At 46.7% G+C, this 18,070-nt stretch overlaps 1 protein-coding gene and 1 long non-coding RNA gene across 5 annotated transcripts in view; one reads left to right on the top strand and one right to left on the bottom strand.

Moving 5' to 3' along the window:
• PPP6R2 (protein phosphatase 6 regulatory subunit 2) overlaps positions 1-13,177 on the bottom strand; it is an 83,240-nt gene extending 70,063 nt beyond the window's left edge. For all 4 annotated transcript variants that reach the window (XM_060025887.1, XM_060025888.1, XM_060025886.1 and 1 more), the window contains exon 1: positions 12,956-13,177. The gene's annotated coding sequence lies outside the window, so the exon portion shown is untranslated. The remainder of the gene's footprint in view (positions 1-12,955) is intronic.
• Positions 13,178-13,285: 108 nt separating this feature from the next.
• LOC132434179 (uncharacterized) lies at positions 13,286-16,237 on the top strand. Its single transcript, XR_009521282.1, has 3 exons — positions 13,286-13,360; positions 13,788-13,833; positions 16,017-16,237. It is a non-coding gene; the product is annotated as an uncharacterized lncRNA (long non-coding RNA).
• The last annotated feature ends 1,833 nt before the right edge of the window (positions 16,238-18,070 follow it).

The raw sequence follows: 18,070 nt of genomic DNA, 5'->3' as shown, positions 1-18,070 counted from the left end.
TGCCTGACAAGTAGTTCTGGGTAACAGCAGAGACACCAGGTGGGGTCCAGCAGTCCCCCGAGGCGAAGAAACAGCACTGGGAGTCCAGGAAGGCCAAGGCGCTAGAGTCCACAGGCAGAGCACTGGAAGGGACAGAGTCGTAGACAGCGCTGAGGATCTGCGGGCTCCAGCCAGGTACTGATCAACAGAAGTGTGTAAGAAAGGCATCCAAGCCAGGGATTAGTGGGAACCACCCTCCAATTTCACACGGGGCCAAGGAGAGTTACTCTTCCTCCCAGTCACAGTGGAAAATTTCCTAATTTCGGGGCATTGGACAAAGTACTCAGTAGACTTTTGCCTCAGTGGTGGGGCAAAGTGACTCAACACTGGACTCAATATTACTCTGGTCCCACCTAACAAAGCCTAAAAGCCAGACCCACAGAATCAAACTGTTTCTGAGTAATTTAACAACATTCCAGAACAAAGGTCAAGAATATTTATAGAAATACAAAAATACCCAGCATCCAACAAGATAAAAGTCACAGTGTCTTGGCATCCAATCAAAAATGACCAGACATGCAAGGAAGCAGGAAAACACAAACCATAATCAACCTAGAAAAGACACAGATGATAAAATTAATAGACAAGGACAGTTAAGCAGCTGTTGTAACCGTACTCCGGATGTTCAAAAACCTAGAGGAAATATTAGACGTGTTAGAGACATGAGAGATATACGAAGACCCAAACAGAATCACAAATATACTCTTAATCCAAAAAAAGGCAGAAAAAGAGGAAAAGGGAACAAAGGGCACACTGCAAGCCTCGACCAGGCCACGCTAAGTGGGGCCACCACTCAACACAGTCTCAGTTCTCTTTCCTCATCCCCACTCACCTCCCCAACCACACCAGCACCCACTGCTTCTTAAATATGCTGCTTCTTAAATACAGCTGACACCTTGGCACCTGGGTCCCCTCTGCCTGGAAAACCCTTCGTCACATCTTCCTACCTGGCAAATTCCTGTCTGCTCCTCAAGTCCGAAATTCACCAAAAACCACTTCTGTCAGGTCACTGAGTCCTTTCTCAGTGCTCTCACAAGAGCACTTCCAGAGAATCAACACACTATAATTATCTAGTTTTATATATTTTTATTTATTCTGAATTATGAAAAAATTTAAAATATAAAAAGGTCCAGAGAAGAATATAACAAATATCCATGTATTGGGATTTAATAAATGTTACCATTTGCTCACATATGCCGCCTACTTTAAAAAAAAATAAATTGTTTCTAATACACTGAAGAATTGACAACCTATTCAACTCCCTTTATCCACAGAGATAATCATTAATTCGCAGTATCCATAACTTCATTCTTTTACTACTTACATAACTATAAGTAATGCATTATTTTAAGAGTATATTTAGGACCTCCCTGGTGGCACAGTAGTTAAGAATCCACCTGCCAACGCAGGGGACACAGGTTCGAGCCCTGGTCCGGGAAGATCCCACACACCACGGAGCAACTAAGCCTGTGCGCCACAACTACTGAGCCTGCGCTCCAGAGCCCGCATGCCACAACTACTGAAGCCCACATGCCTAGAGCCCGTGCTCCACAACAAGAGAAGCCACCACAATGAAAAGCCCGTGCACCACAACAAAGAGTAGCCCCAGCTCGACACAACTAGAGAAAGCCCGCGTGTGGCAACGAAGACCCGATGCAGCCAAAATAAATTAATTAACTTTAAAAAATAAAAAATAAAAACAAGTATTTGGAGGTACCGGAGACCAATCAAGAACATGCAGAAACTGGAGGGAACACGATCTCTGTCAGAAGGAGAGCAAGGAGGAAAGAGGCCAGAGTTCAGGGCTACCAGCATGGCTGAAAATCAAACAGGAAAATCAGAAAAGGGAGCCCCCCCAAACCTACATTAAATTCCTCCCAAATCCTTGGCTGACTCCTAAACAGCATGTGGTGGGATGAGACACCAAGAAACCAAGCAGAAAAATAGGTCAAACTCAAAGAAATAGAGAGTAGGAAAGAGGCCAGGGGGCAGGAGGGTGCAGGGAGAGGTTGGTAAAAGGGAGCAAACATTCAGCTATAAGATGAGGAAGGTCTGAGGATCGGATATAAGAATATGGTGATTGGGCTTCCCTGGTGGCGCAGTGGTTGAGAGTCCACCTGCCGATGCAGGGGACACGGGTTCGTGCCCCGGTCCAGGAGGATCCCACATGCCGCGGAGCGGCTGGGCCCGTGAGCCATGGCCGCTGAGCCTGCGCGTCTGGAGCCTGTGCTCCGCGATGGGAGAGGCCACAACAGTGAGGGGCCCGCGTACCGCAAAAATAAATAAATAAATAAATACAGTATCTGAAATTAAAATGTCACTGGACGGAATAAATAACCGAATGAGCACAAAGAAAAGCAGGGGATTTGAAAACAGATGAAAAGAAAATATACAAATGTAAACAAAGAGAGAAAGAAGAATTTTGAAAATACCAACACATTCGAAACCTGTGGGACAACATCAAACAATCTAAAATAGATATCACTGGAGGGACTTCCCTGGTGGTCCAGTGGGTAAGACTCCACATGCCTAATGCAGGGGGCCCGGGTTCAATCCCTGGTTGGGGAACTAGATCCTACATGCACGCCACAACTAAGAGTTTGAATGCTGCAACTAAGAGTCCACAGGCTGCAACTAAAAAAAAAAAAAAAAAATCCTGTGTGCTGCAACTAAGACCCAGAGCAGCCTAAATAAATAAATATTAAAATAAAATATATTTTATTTTACTGGAGTCCCGAGAAGACAGATGATGAGGCAAAAGAATTATTTAAGAGGCAATGGCCAAAAAGTTTCCAAAGTTGATTAAATACATCAACCCACAGATCCAAGAAAGATAAACACAAAAACAGCACACCTAGAAGATTATAGCCAAATTGAAAAGTTTTTAATAAAGAATTTATTTAATAAAAATAAATATACAGGGGGCTTCCCTGGTGGCGCAGTGGTTGAGAGTCCGCCTGCCGATGCAGGGGACATGGGTTCGTGCCCCGGTCCGGGAAGATCCCACATACCGCGGAGCGGCTGGGCCCGTGAGCCATGGCCGCTGAGCATGCACGTCCAGAGCCTGTGCTCCGCAACGGGAGAGGCCACAACAGTGAGAGGCCCGCGTACCGCAAAAAAAATATAAATAAATAAATAAATAAATAAATAAATATACATCTTAAACACAGCAGGAAAAAGTGTATCAGGTAAACAAAAGTAAGAATGATAGCTGATTCCCCATCAGAAACAACAGAAACTAAAAGACAACAGAATAACTTTTTCAAAGTGCTGGGGAAAAAAGCTGTCAACCTAGAATTATCCAGCAAAAATATCCTTCAAAACTGAAGGGCAAACGAAGACTTTTTCAGACAAACAAAAGTTGAGTGATTCTGTCCCCAGTATACCCACAACATGCAAAATACTGAAGGAAGTGCTTCAAGCCAAAGGAATATGATCCCATACAGAAATCCAATCTACAAAAAGAAATGAAGACCTTCCCAACTCACTCTCTGGGGCCGGTAATACCCTGATACCAAAACAAAAGATATCATACGGGAGGGACTTCCCTGGTGGCGTAGTGGTTAAGAATCCACCTGCCAACACAGGTTCAAGCCCTAGTCTGGGAAGATCCCACATGCCCCGGAGCAGCTAAGCCCATGCGCCACAACTACTGAGCCTGTGCTCTAGAGCCCACAAGCCACAACTACTGAGCTCGTGTGCCACAACTACTGAAGCCCACATGCCTAGAGCCTGTGCTCCACAACAAGAGAAGCCACCGACCGCAATGAGAAGCCCATGCACCGCAACGAGGAGTAGCCCCCACTCGCCGCAACTAGAGAAAGCCCGCGCACAGCAACAAAGACCCAACACAGCCAAAAATAAATTAAAAAAAAATTTTTTAAAAAGATATCATACAGGGAAAAAAGGTCATACACAAATATCACATGAATATATATAATATATGCAAAAATCCTTAACAAAACACTAGTAAACCAAATCTAGCCACTTTTTTTTTTTTTTTTTTTTGCGGTATGCGGGTCTCTCACTGTTGTGGCCTCTCCCGTTGCGGAGCACAGGCTCCGGACACCCAGGCTCAGCGGCCATGACTCACGGGCCCAGCCGCTCCGCAGCATGTGGGATCTTCCCGGACCGGGGCACGAACCCGTGTCCCCTGCATCGGCAGGTGGACTCTCAACCACGTCGCCACCAGGGAAGCCCTAGCCACTTTTTTTTGTTTTGTTTTTTGGCTGTGGCACACGGCATGTGGGATCTTAGTTCCCTGACCAGGGATTGAACCCGTGCCCCCTGCAAAGGAAGCGCGGAGCCCTAACCACTGGACTGCCAGGGAATTCCCCCTCGGCCACATTTAAAAAGGATTATACACCCCACACTAAGGGGATTTATCCTAAGAATGCAAAGTTGCTTTAACATCTGAAAATTAATTAATACAACACATCATATTGATAGGATAAAGGACAGAAACCAAATAATCATCCCAACAAATGTAGAAAAGGCATTTGACAAACTCCAACACCCCTTCATGGTAAAAACTTTCCATAAAATAGAACCAGAAAGCAACCTCCTCAACCAATGAAGACCCACTATCACCACTTCCATTCAACATTGTATTAGAGGTTCTAGCTGGTACTACAAAGAAAAACAAATAAAAGGCATAATAATTGGAAAGAAAAACTGTCTTTACTCACAGATGATATGATTATATAGACAGAAAACACAAAGGAATATACAAACCTACCATGAGAACTGATAAGTGAATTGAGCAAAGTTGTAAGATACATGCTAAGTATACATAAACCAACTGTGTTTTTGTACATTAAGTAGTTGAGGGACTTCCCTGGTGGTCCAGTGGGCAAGACTCCGAGCTCCCAATGCAGGGGGCCTGGGTTTGATCCCTGGTCGGGGAACTAGATCCCTCATGCATGCCACAACTAAGAATCCACATGCCACAACTAAGAAGCCCGCATGCTGCAACTAAAAGATCCCGCATGTCGCAACTAAGATGCCACGTGCCACAATTAAGACCCGGTGCAGCCAAAATAAAATAAATAAATAAATATTTTTAAAAATACTTATTAAAAAAACAAGTAGTTGAAAAACAATATAAAAGTATTTTAAATAACATCAAAAATATCAAGTACCTACAAACATACTTAATGAAAAAAGTGTACTTTTCACACTGAAAATTACAAAACGTTGCTGAGAAAAATTAAGGAAAATTTAAATGAATGGAGAGATATACCATTTGCACAGAAGACTCAAAGTTAATAACTCAATTCTAAAAGTGATCTATAGATTCAATGTAATCCCAACCGCAGTCGGCACGACGGGCTTTCCATCATGGAACCATGGCCCAGTTTGTCCGTAACCTCGTGGAGAAAGCCGTGGCGCTGGTCAGCGCTGCTGTGACTTACTCGAAGCCTCTGAAGCCTTGACTGGCCACATTCTGGCACTATGCCAAGGTTGAGCTGGTTCCTCCAACCCCTGCTGAGATCCCTACAGCTATTCAAAGCTTGAAAAAAATTATCAATAGTGCTCAAACTGGTAGCTTCAAACAGCTAACAGTTAAGGAAGCTCTATTGAATGGTTTGGTGGCCACTGAGATGTGGATGTGGTTTTATGTTGGCGAGATCATAGGCAAGCGTGGCATCATTGGCTATGTTTGAAGACCAATCTTTGCTTTGTTATTTGGGTGTTCTTGGACCATGTGTAAGCAGACTTCTACTTGAATAAAATAAGATAATGTGCCAAAATCAGTGTTTTCTCTGTCAAGCACTACATGGAAGGTCACAATTTTTCTTGATATTAAGTTGGGTTGTCTTTTGCTTTAATACATTAATACAGCTCTAAATGCATGTCTTTGCTTAGCCTGCTATTGGAAATGATAGATATGAATATACCAACCTGGTACATGTATACATGAGGATACCATTTTACTTTGAAGGCTTGAAATGAACATTTAAGCTTAATTTTAGAGAAGTTGGGGAAAGGCTTTGAGAAAACAAGAACTTGTTCCAGTAGGAGAAAAATAATGCCATGTGCCAAACATGGTATATACTAGTTAAATCACCTAGTATAAAGAATACAATTTGGACTGTTTTTTTGTTTTTTTTTTTAATTTTATTTATTTATTTATGGCTGTGTCGGGTCTTCGTTTCTGTGTGAGGGCTTTCTCTAGTTGTGGCAAACGGGGGCCACTCTTCATCGCGATGCGCAGGCCTCTCACTATCGCGGCCTCTCTTGTTGCGGAGCACAGGCTCCAGACGCGCAGGCTCAGTAATTGTGACTCACGGGCCCAGTCGCTCCGCGCCATGTGGGATCTTCCCAGACCAGGGCTCGAACCCATGTCCCCTGCATCGGCAAACAGATTCTCAACCACTGCGCCACCAGGGAAGCCCCTGGACTGTTTTTCTTTGCTAAAATCAGAGAAAGACCCCTTGGACAACAGCTGTGTCTGTAAATGTAGGGGTACTTTTTGTCAATTTGAATATAGCTTCCCCAAAAGAGACCAGCCAGGTGATATTCTGTGTGTCTTTGTAACATCTTTAACACTAGGACAAAGAATGAAAGCAATGACCTATGTTTTCAATCTAATTTTGATATGTTATTAATCTCTTTTTTTTTAAAGACCTATCTTTACAAAAATAAAATATCCTATAGATATTTAACAGGATTATAGTTTAGTAGCGTCCATGGGTCAAAATAGTATATTATGTCCTGAAATAAATACAAGTGATTGGTTAAAAAAAAAAAAAAGTAATCCCAACCAACCTCCAGCAAAAATTCCTATCCAAATTGAAGAGCTTATTCTAAAACTGGCAAGATAATTTTGCACAGGAATAAAGGTGGAGGTCTCACACTACCTGATTTCCAGACTGACCATAAAATTACAGACATTAAGACAGCATGGTGTTGGCACAGGATAGAAATATAGACCAATGGAACATAACAAAAAGCCCAGAAATAAGCCTGCATACACATGTTCAATTAATTCATAACGAAGGCTCCCATGCAATTTAAAGGAGGAAAAAGAGTTCTCAACAAACGATGCTAGAATGATTGTGTAACTCATACGGGGAAAAAAATGTACACTTTTTCCACCTCACACAAAAAATCATGCAAGATAGATCATTCATAAAGGAGACCAGTATTTGCTTGGACGTGGAGGGGCAAAAAAGAGTGGGAAGGAGGGATCCAAAGGGGCATTAGGAAATTTGAGAAACGATGGATACATTCCCCATCTTGACTGTGGTGATGATTTCACAGGTGTACACATATGTCAAAACTTATAAAATTTTACACTTTAAACGTGTAGTTTATTATACGTCATTCGTATCTCAATAAAGCTGTTTGAAAGAAAAAGAGCGGGACTTCCCTGGTGGTCCAGTGGTTAAGACCCCATGCTCCCAATGCAGGGGGCCTGGGTTTGATCCCTGGTCGGGGAACTAGATCCTGCATGCCGCAACTAAGAGCCCACATGCCGCAGCCAAATAAATAAATAAATACAAGACCCGGCGCAGCCAAATAAATAAATACAAAAATACATAAGTAAATATTTTTTAAAAAAATAAAATGAGGCATCATAAACCTGAATACAAAAGCTACCACTATAAAGCTTCTACAAAGACGAAACACTGGACAGTATCTTCACAATTCTGGTACAGGCACAACTGTCTTACAACACATAAAAAACGTAAAAATAAAATATTGACCAATTTTGACTTCATCCAAATTAAAATTTTCTGCTCGTAAAAAAACACCATTGGGGGGACTTCCCTGTTGGTGCAGTGGTTAAGAATCCGCCTGCCAGGCTTCCCTGGTGGCGCAGTGGTTGTGAGTCCGCCTGCCGATGCAGGGGACACGGGTTCGTGCCCCGGTCCGGGAAGATCCCACATGCCGCGGAGCAGCTGGGCCCGTGAGCCACGGCCACTGAGCCTGCGCTCCGCAACGGGAGAGGCCACAACGGTGAGAGGCCCGCGTACCGCAAAAAAAAAAAAAAGAATCCGCTTGCCAATGCTGGGGACACAGGTTCGATCCCTGGTCCAGGAAGATCCCACATACTGCGGAGCAACTAAGCCTGTGTGCCACAACTACTGAGCCTGCACTCTATAGCCCGTCACAACTACTGAGCCCACGTGCCACAACTACTGAAGCTCATGCACTCTGGGGCCCATGTGCCGCAACTACTGAGCCCGCATGCTGCAACTACTGAAGCCCGCACACCTAGGTCCTGTGCTCCGCAACAAAAGAAGCCATCGCAATGAGGCAATGAGAAGCCCATGCACTGCAACAAAAAGTAGCACCCACTCGCCACAACTAGAGAAAACCCGTGCACGGCAACAAAGACCCAATACAGCCAAAAATAAATAAAATTTTTAAAAAAAAGGATACCATTAAGAAACAAATAGGCAAACCACAAAACAGGAAACAACATTCACCCCTCACTTCCTCTCCTCCTCCCACTCCCTCATTGTATATGTATGTATGTACATACACACAAATATCATAAAGGACTTACAACCAGAATATTTTTTTGAATTTAAGACAATCCAACAAAAAGTGGACAAAAGACCTGACGCTTCGCAAGAGATACACAAATGGTCAAAAAGCGTATGAAAAGTTGCTCACCACTGTTATTAAAACCATAATGAAATACCACTACGACCTGAATTAAAATTAGAAAGACTGACAATATCAAGAGTTGGTATGCATGTGGAGAAACTAGAACTCTCATACATTACTGATGGGAGTATGAAATGGTACCAGTTTGGAAAACTGTTTAGCATTTTTTGTTTTGTTTTGTTTTTTAAATTTATTTGGTTGCACTGGGTCTCTTGCTGTGCATGGGCTTTCTCTAGTTGCAGTGAGTGGGGGCTACTCTTCATTGCAGTGTGCAGGCTTCTCATTGTGGTGGCTTCTCTTGTTGTGGAGCATGGGCTCTAAGTGTGCAGGCTTCAGCAGTTGTGGCACGCAGGCTCAGCAGTTGTGGCTCTTGGGCTCTAGAGTGCAGGCTTAGTAGTGGCACACGGGCTTAGTTGCTCCATGGCATGTGGGAATCTTCCCAGACCAGGGCTTGAACCCATGTCCCCTGCATTGGCAGGCAGATTCTTAACCACTGTACCACCAGGGAAGTCCCTGTTTGGCATTTTCTAAAAACAAATTAAACACATATCTATACTATGACCCAGCAATTCCACTCCTAGATATTTACTCAAAAGATATAACATATGTCCACAAAAGAACGTACAATAAACTCAGTGACTTTACTCACAACAGCTAAAAAGTGAAAGCAACCCAAACGTCTATCAATAAGAAAAATATTTTCACACAAAGGAATACTACTCAAACTATAAAACTATAGACACAGGCATCAAAATCAATAAATTTCAAAAACATTATCTGAGTAAAAGAAGACAGACACAAAAAAGCATATACTTTATGACTCCATTTACATGACGTTCAAGGATGTGCAAAATTAATCTGTAAAAATAGAAATCAGAACAATTGTTGCCTTGCGATTTTGAAGGATGGCTTTAGTACCTGAAAAGGGACACAAAGAAAAACTTTTAGGGGTGACAGAAATGTTCTATATCTTGACATGAGTGATGGACACACGGGTGTATACATTTGTTAAAATTCATCAAACTTATATACTTAGGATCTGTACCTTGCATTGGGTGTAAAATACTCTTCAATAATTTTTAAAGGGTGGAATATTTTTAAAGAAATAAAAGATTGCACATTCTGTGTTAAAAAGAGAGCTGCTTGCTGTATGTGGACATGACATGATTTCCAAGAGGAAGAGGACAGCTGATGGACAGGGTGAGAATGATACACATTTTGGTGTCCTTTGAATTTTATGCTGAGTTCAGATTACCCATTGGAGTCTGACCACATGAGTTGAGTCCTGGCTCTCCCATTTATTTACCGCTACCCTTGGGTACATTACTTGTTTGCGCCTCAGTGTTCTCACATGAATATTAACAGGTATATTAAGAGTAATGACCTCATTAACTTGTTTTTAAGAATTAAATGGACTTCTCTGGCGGTCCAGTGGTTAAGGCTCCGGGCTTCCAATGCAGCAGGCGCAGGTTCGATCCCTGGTAGGGGAACTAAGAGCCCACATGCCGCATGGCATGGCCAAAAAAAAAAAAAATAATAATTAAATGATTACTGGGTTAGATGTCAAAATATAGAATTTAGCACTGGTTTTCACTCTCTGGTCTATAGTAAATTCTGCACAAGTCACGTACTCACTTTATGTCAAAATGTTATGTCTCATGAAAATACAAAGCTAACAAAAGGTAAAGCACTTTGTTCTTAAAAAAAAAATCAGGAATTCCCTGGCTGTCCGGTGGTTAAGACTTGGACTTTCACTGCCCTGGACCCAGGTTCAATCCCTGGTCAGGGAACTAAGATATCACAAGGCGCGGTGCGGCCAAAAAAAAAAAAAAAGTAATAAAGATTAAATGAGGCACTTTATTTTTTTTAATGAGCTACTTTAAAAAGTGGCTGGGCTTGTTTTTCTAAATGAAGTTTTATTGGAACACATACGTGCACGAACACCAAAGTGCCTAAAACATAATCGATTACCGTTATTATTCAAAAATGTAAAAACAGTACTTTAAAAGTTAGCCTTTTCTTTAACCAAAAGAAAAAGGGGAGGAGAGGCTTGAATCAGCCAGCCTGGGATGCAAATTCTGGCTCTATCACTTGTTTGTTGTATATCTTAGTTTCTTCATCTATAAAACAGTAAAATAATAGTTCCTATACCCTAGGGTTCCTGTGAGGATTAAATAATTCATATTAAGCATTTAAGACAGCAGCACACAATAAATGATCAAAGTGTTCTGCTGCGTGTGTGTGCAAACAGCCATCTCCTAGGGTTCAAACATTATCCTGTGCTGAGGTCGTATACCTGCAGCCTGACCTCTCCTCTGGGCTCCAGATTCTTCCGCGAGATTCCTTCTCCCTAACTGCCCTTTAACTTGTCAGACTTCTCCCACTACTTTCAGCCACAAGAAAGCCTTACTTTCCGCCTCCAACCTAAAACAACTCCCCTGCAACTGCCACCACCACCCCCAGCTTCCCCATCCACGCATCCGAAGCGCCCCAGTCCACCCATGTACGCCATCAATAAGCCCAGAAATCATCCCGAGTCCTCTCTTCCCCTCACGCCCCTCTCCTAATCCATCAGCACGTCCCAATAGCTCTACCTCCAAAATCACTCCCTCAGTCGTCACCAAGGTCTAAACCACAAACACACTCACTCCCAATGCCTCGTCTCTCCCCCTCCTATTCAGGTGTTGATGGCCCTCCCCAACTCAATCTCCAGCCTGGGTCCCTCAAACTCAGACTCAACAGCCTGCAAGGAACAGCATGATTGGAAGGCCAATGCCCTAACCAAGGCTCTTGTGTGTCTCCCCCTTACCCTGGCCACGTATCAGTCTTATCTAGGTTCCTGGAGGTCCACCTCAGGGCCTTTGCATGTGCTGCCCCCTCGGTCTAGAAGTCTCTGTCCCCGACTCTTCTCATAGCCAGCTGCTTCTTGCCTTCCAGAGCTTAGCTGACGTGACAGTTTGAGATGCCAAAAGGGAAGAGAAGCCAGAAAGGAAGGGACATGAAGAAGAGGTGAACAGCTGAGAGTGCCAGTGAGGGCCTGGGCACTGAGAGGCCAAGGGCATGGCAGGAAGAGGCCATGGGGGGAGGTGACAGGTGGTGAAAGAGTAACACGCTGGAAAAGGCCCTAAGGACAAGACAGGTGGGTACAGGGACAAAATGGGGGAGTGGGTACCGTGAAATGCAGGAACTAAGCGGAAGTGACAGGCTGAACGAGCTGGAGGTGACAGGGCAGGGGGCCAGTACCAAAGTGGGAGCGGTCAGTAACAAGTGGGTGGACGATGCAGGTAGTTAGGCTGTAAGGACACAAAGCAGAAGTGGGGGTGTGTGGAAGACGTCACGGTGACGGTGGGAGGACGTTCAATGGGCCCGTAAAGTACATGAGGGAAGGTGACAGGTGTGAAGGGAAGGGGTGATGGAGATGAGGGAAGAAATGGGGCTGTGAGGGGTACGGGGGTGACAGAATGGGGGTAGGTGACTGGAGACACATGAGCTCACATGGTAATGGAAAGGGGACAGTAGCAGGGAGAGGAGCCAGTGAGTGGATAAGGGGACTGATGACAGCGGGCAGCGGAGAGTCCCACATGACAGGCAGGAGACCGGCCCTGGAGGGCACTGCGAGGCGTAGCACTGGCAGGTGGGTCAGGGCACTGCCGGGAAGGGTGCCTAACAGAGAGGCGTCAGGGAGGAAGGAGTGAGGAGGGGAGTGGGCACACCGACAATCTGGGGAGGACTGATGGGGGATCTCGCCTGGGGGGGGCACTGATGTTGGGGGCATTGGCAGCACAGGGGGAGGAAGGACATTAGGGGGAGGTTACTGACAGGGAGGAGGGCACTTGGGGGGGTCACTGATGTGGGAGACACTGACTGGAAGGGCACCACAGGTGGGGGTGAACACCGCTTTGGGGGACTCTGAGGGGGTAAAGGAGGCGAGAGGGCACTGACATGGGGCACTAACGGAGTGGAGGTCACTGGTGCGGGTGGACCGTCATGGGAGACACTGGTGGTGGACACGGACACGACGTCACTGTCAGGGGTGGACGCCGTTGTAGAGGACACTGACGGGGCGGGCACTGACCTGGGGGACGCTGACCTGGGGGACGCTGACAAGGGTGGGCGCCGACAAGGCGAGCATCACGGCGGCAGCGACGGGCGGGGCGTGGACGCTGACAAAGGGGTGGACGCTGAGGGGGCAGCGACAGGCAGAGGGTGGACGCCGACATGAGGACACTGACGGGGTGGCCCCTCCGGGCCCGGCCAGCTAGTACCGCCGGCTCTGAGGGGCGGCCGCACTCACCTGCCCCGCGGGCCGGGCGTCGCGGCGGCTCCTCGGAGGCCCGGGTGGAGGCCAGGGCGCGGGCGGAGGCGAAGCCCGGGCGGCCTGGGGCGGGCCGCGCGCACATGGGCCCGGCCGGGCGAGGCGCCCACGGATACGGCGCCTACAGACTCAGCCCGGCGGACCGGCGGCTCGGGACCGGCTCGGGCCGCGGGCGGCGCTCCGGTCACTCCAAAATGGCGGTGGCGGCGGCCGGGCGCGCGCACGCCGGGGGCGGGGCCTCGTGCGGGGGCTCGCGCTCGCAGCGGGACGGGGCCTATAGGTGGGCGGGGCCCATGTTGGGCGGGGCCGCGCGGGGTGAGGCGGGCGCGGCTTCGTCCTCCGCTGGTCCTTCTGAGGTATCGCAAAATTTCTGCACGAGCGTAAGTAAGTTTTGATGGGCTAATGCGTTTGCGGTGATACATTTTCTAACACAACATCATCAACAGAACAACCCCTCCGGAGGCCTGAAACGATTTGAGGGTCACACATCTGGGGCAGGGGTATCTCTGCTCCCTGGGAGCGTTCCTCTAAGGCTGAAGGCCTCTGCGACTGGGGCAGCTGGGTGTCTCCTGAGCACCTTGGGCACGTGGCGTGGACACGGCCAGAGCAACCGTGAGCAGTGGTCAGCTCTCCGTCCTCTCTACTACCCGGACTGGGAGCGTCGGAGCAGCAGCCACCAGACCCATGGTTTTTCCAGGTGCCCCCCAGGTTCTCGTAGTATTTTGCACATTAAAATATGTACCCATTTGGCATTTGTCGGAGTTGTTTGACTCAATCAAACTGATCTCTAAAATGAGAATTGTTATTTCAGGTGGCAGCGTGAACCATGGGAGACGTTGGAAAAAGAAATGGAACACGTAAGGAACATCTAACGTTCTTGCCAGTCATCCCCTTACTGCCTCTCGGCTTCCAATGCACGTGGTCCGTGGCGGAGACGGATCTGACCCCTGGCCATGCTGAGCCTTGGCGGCAGAGGGAGCGGGAGAGGTTGCGGGAGAAGGTTTGCTCCGGGGCTGCTCGGCGGGCGGGAGGCGCCTGTTTCCCCACGTCCGGCTCCTGCGGAGACAGCTTCCCCTGGACGTCTTCCCCAGGCAAACGGCAGGGCAGATTTCTGGCAAGTTCTGTAGGATGAACTTTCAGGAAGTGGGGATAAAAAAAGCGTCAAGGGCTTCCCTGGTGGCGCAGTGGTTGAGAGTCCGCCTGCCGATGCAGGGGACACAGGTTCGTGCCCTGGTCCGGAAAGATCCCACATGCCTCAGAGCGGCTGGGCCCGTGAGCCATGGCCGCTGAGCCTGCGCTCCGCAACGGGAGAGGCCCGCGTACCGCAAAAAAAAAAAAAAAAAAAAAAAAGCGTCAAGCTCTCAACCGCGAATAGATTACAAGCCCTGCAAGCGCAGACCCCACCCCCAAGGCTGGAGGTGCGGTGGGTAGAGCTGCAGAACAGGGGCTCAGCGCTAGGAGTCCCAGTGCTTGAGATGCTCCCACTCGTTGTCCTGCTCTGAGTGCCTGCAACCCTCATCCTGATCGTGATGTTCTTCTGGGGTCAGCCAGGGCTCCTCCGCTCTCCCACCCCACCCTTGGTTCAGCCACACGTCCCTCAACTTCTAACTACAGCCAGCTCTCCTCCTGCAGCCCTGGTCCAGGTTTATCTCACCTGACTCACAACAGCAGCCTCCCGACAGTCTCCCTGCTTCTATCCTGCCACACTTGCTGGAGGCCAGCTTGTCGCAGTCAGCAGAGCACCCAGTAAAAAGAAGTCCAGGGCTTCCCTGGTGGCGCAGTGGTTGGGAGTCCGCCTGCCGATGCAGGGGACACGGGTTCGTGCCCCGGTCTGGGAGGATCCCACATGCCGCGGAGCGGCTGGGCCTGCACATCCGGAGCCTGTGCTCCGCAGTGGGAGAGGCCACAGCAGTGAGAGGCCCGCGTACCGCAAAAAAAAAAAGTCCAATCCCATCCCTTCCCCAGGGGCTCCCATGTCACACAGCACGAAAGCCAGTCCTTGCTGCCACCCACAGGTCCTACACAGGTGGGTCTCATTTGTGCTCTGCCCCTTGTTCATCTAGCTCCAATCAGGAGACCCTCCTGCCGCAGGCCATTGAATGTGCATCCTGTCACACCCTCTAATTGTCCCCATGCAAACTGACCTCCTACATCTTACTCCATTGTCCCCTTCTCCGTGAGGACTTCCCTGGCCTTCCTATTTCAAATCTCAAACCTACATACATGCATGCACAGACACGCACATGCACACACATGCATGCACATGGGCACACTCACAGCCCCTTTCCCTGTTTGGTTTTTCCTCCTTGTGTCAGTAGTCAGGGTTCAACGAGGGGACAGAGAGCACACAGTGACTTCAGAGAAAGTTTGATATAAAGATTACTGAGGGACTTCCCTGGTGGTGCAGTGGGTAAGACTCCGTGCTCCCAGAGCAGGGGGCCCAGGTTCGATCCCTGGTCAAGGAACTAGATCCCACATGCATGCCACAACCTAGAGTTCACATGCCACAACTAAGGAGCCTGCCTGCCGCAACTAAGACCTGGTGCAACCAAATAAGTAATTTTTTTAAAATTACTAATAACGGGATTAATTATAAAGGAGTAAAGAACTCTGTATTCAAGAAAGGACAAAACATTCCCTGCTAAATGCTTCTGGGATCCAGCTCCATTATTGCAGAGCAGGCAAAGAGAAGTGGATTTGGAGCTGAGGCAGTAAGTGGAAAATGGGCAGAGTCCGACCTTCTGGAAAGTCAGCTTCTGTATGCAGCCTTTCAAGCATATTTGAACTTCCATACAACAACAAAACAATGCTATATTTTCACCTAACAAGGTACATCCATCCTTATTGCAAGTGAAGAAATTCTCACTTTCCCCCAAATGAGCATATGTACAGTCCCAGCAGTCATTGTATCTGACACTGGCTACATTCATTACTCCTCAAATTCTGTCACTGTCCCACTGAATACTCTATTATGCTCTTAAAACTAAATAGTAGGGCTTCCCTGGTGGCACAGTGGTTGAAAATCCGCCTGCCAATGCAGGGGACACGGGTTCAAGCCCTGGTCCGGGAAGGTCCCACGTGCCACGGAAGAACTAAGCCTGTGCGCCACAACTACTGAGCCCATGTGCCACAACTACTGAAGCCCGCGTGCCTAGAGCCCATGCTCCACAGCAGAGAAGCCCACACAGTAAGAAGCCTGCGCACCGCAACTAAGAGTAGCCCCCGCTCGCCGCAACTAGAGGAAGCCCACGTGCAGCAACAAAGACCCAATGCAGCCAAAAATAAATTAATTAATTAAAAAAAAACTAAATAGTAAAGTTAACTTCTGACAACTTGTATATTTTTAAAGTAAATTTGTTATTATTCAGTATAATATATATTATTCCATCTCACTCAAATTTTTTAAAAATTGGAGTATAATTGCTTTACAATATTGTGTTAGTTTCTTGCTGTACAGCAAAGTGAATCAGCCATACATATACATATATCCCCTCTTTTTTGGATTTCATTCCCATTTAGGTCACCACAGAGCCTTGAGTAGAGTTCCCTGTGCTATACAGTAGGTTTTCAGTTATTTTATATATAGTAGTGTATATATGTCAATCCCAACTTGTATATTTTTAAAAAATGGAAAGCAGAAGGGACAAAATGGTTAGTTTCTATATCATATATGCAAAGAGAAAATGTGCAAAGCTGCTACAGTCCTTTTCTCTGTAACTGGTCACAAGAAGCAGTTGATAGGCACAGCTCTTTAACAGTGTTCTCTTCCAAACTGCCTATAGTGTGCACAGAACAGTTAGAACAAAGCAGGCTGACTTCAGTATTTCAGGCACAGAACGACCAAATAAAATAAAGTCTATCACTACAAACACCAAATGCAAAATTATTCACCAGTCAATTAGAAAATGTAAAACTCTGATATAAAATGAGTGTGCCCCTGGAGCACAGTCAGAACAGGAGGAACTCTGGTTCTGTCCTGTTCTTCTCTTCAAGAGGCCCAACGGTGCAGCGGGACACAGACTGGGACATCAGAAGACTACTGCTCCATAAACCAAGTAGGATCAACACAGAGAAGTGGGCTTCCCTGGTGGCGCACTGGTTGAGAATCCGCCTGCCAATGCAGGGGACACGGGTTTGGTCCCTGGTCCGGGAAGATCCCACATGCAGCGGAGCAACTAAGCCCATGCGCCACAACTACTGAGCCTGTGCTCTACAGCCCGCAAGCCACAACTACTGAGCCCGCGTGCCGCAACTACTGAAGCCCGTGCGCCTAGAGCCTGTGCTCCGCAATGAGAAGCCCGCGCACCACAACGAAGAGTAGCCCCTGCTCACCGCAACTAGAGAAAGCCCGTGCACAGCAGCGAAGACCCAACACAGCCAAAAATAAATTTAAAAAACACACACACAGAGAAGTCCACACCTATATACACCATAACCAAATTCCTGCATGCCGAAGACAAAGAAAACCATGAAAGCCACAAGAGAAAAGTGACCCATCACATAAAGGGAAAGAATGATACAATGAATAGCTGACTTCTCCCAAGAGATGATGGAGGCTGTAGGCAGTAAATGGCATACTCAAAGTGTTAAAGGAAAAAGCAAACCTGTCAATGAATAAATTCTATACTCAGCAATACTATCCTTCAAAAATGAAGCTGGGAGAAAAAATGAAGGTGAAATAAACACATTGCCAGATAAACAAAACAGAAAATGTATTGCTAGGAGATTTGCCTTACCAGAAATACTAAAGAAAGTTCTTCAAGCTGAAAGAAAATGACATAAGATGTTCACTCAAGTCAACAGGAACGAAGAACCAAATTCAGCAACATGTAAAAGGCTTATCTACTAAGACCAGTGGGCTTTATCCCAAGAATGCAAAGTTGGTTTAGCATCCAGAACGCAAATCATGTAATACACTATATTAATAGGATAGAGGATAAAACCACAGGATTGTTACAATAGCTGCAGAAAAGGCATTTGACTGAATTTAATACCTGTTCAAGATAAATACACTCAACAAATTAGGACTAGATGGGAAATTCCTCAACTTCATAAAAGGTATCCAGGAAAAGTCTGTAGCTGACATCAGACTTA

The sequence above is a fragment of the Delphinus delphis genome, chromosome 11 (assembly GCF_949987515.2).
Source record: "Delphinus delphis chromosome 11, mDelDel1.2, whole genome shotgun sequence".
In the NCBI taxonomy this organism is placed as follows: domain Eukaryota; kingdom Metazoa; phylum Chordata; class Mammalia; order Artiodactyla; family Delphinidae; genus Delphinus; species Delphinus delphis.
Note: the sequence above shows the minus strand (reverse complement) of the source record. Positions and strands in the feature narration are given on the sequence as shown.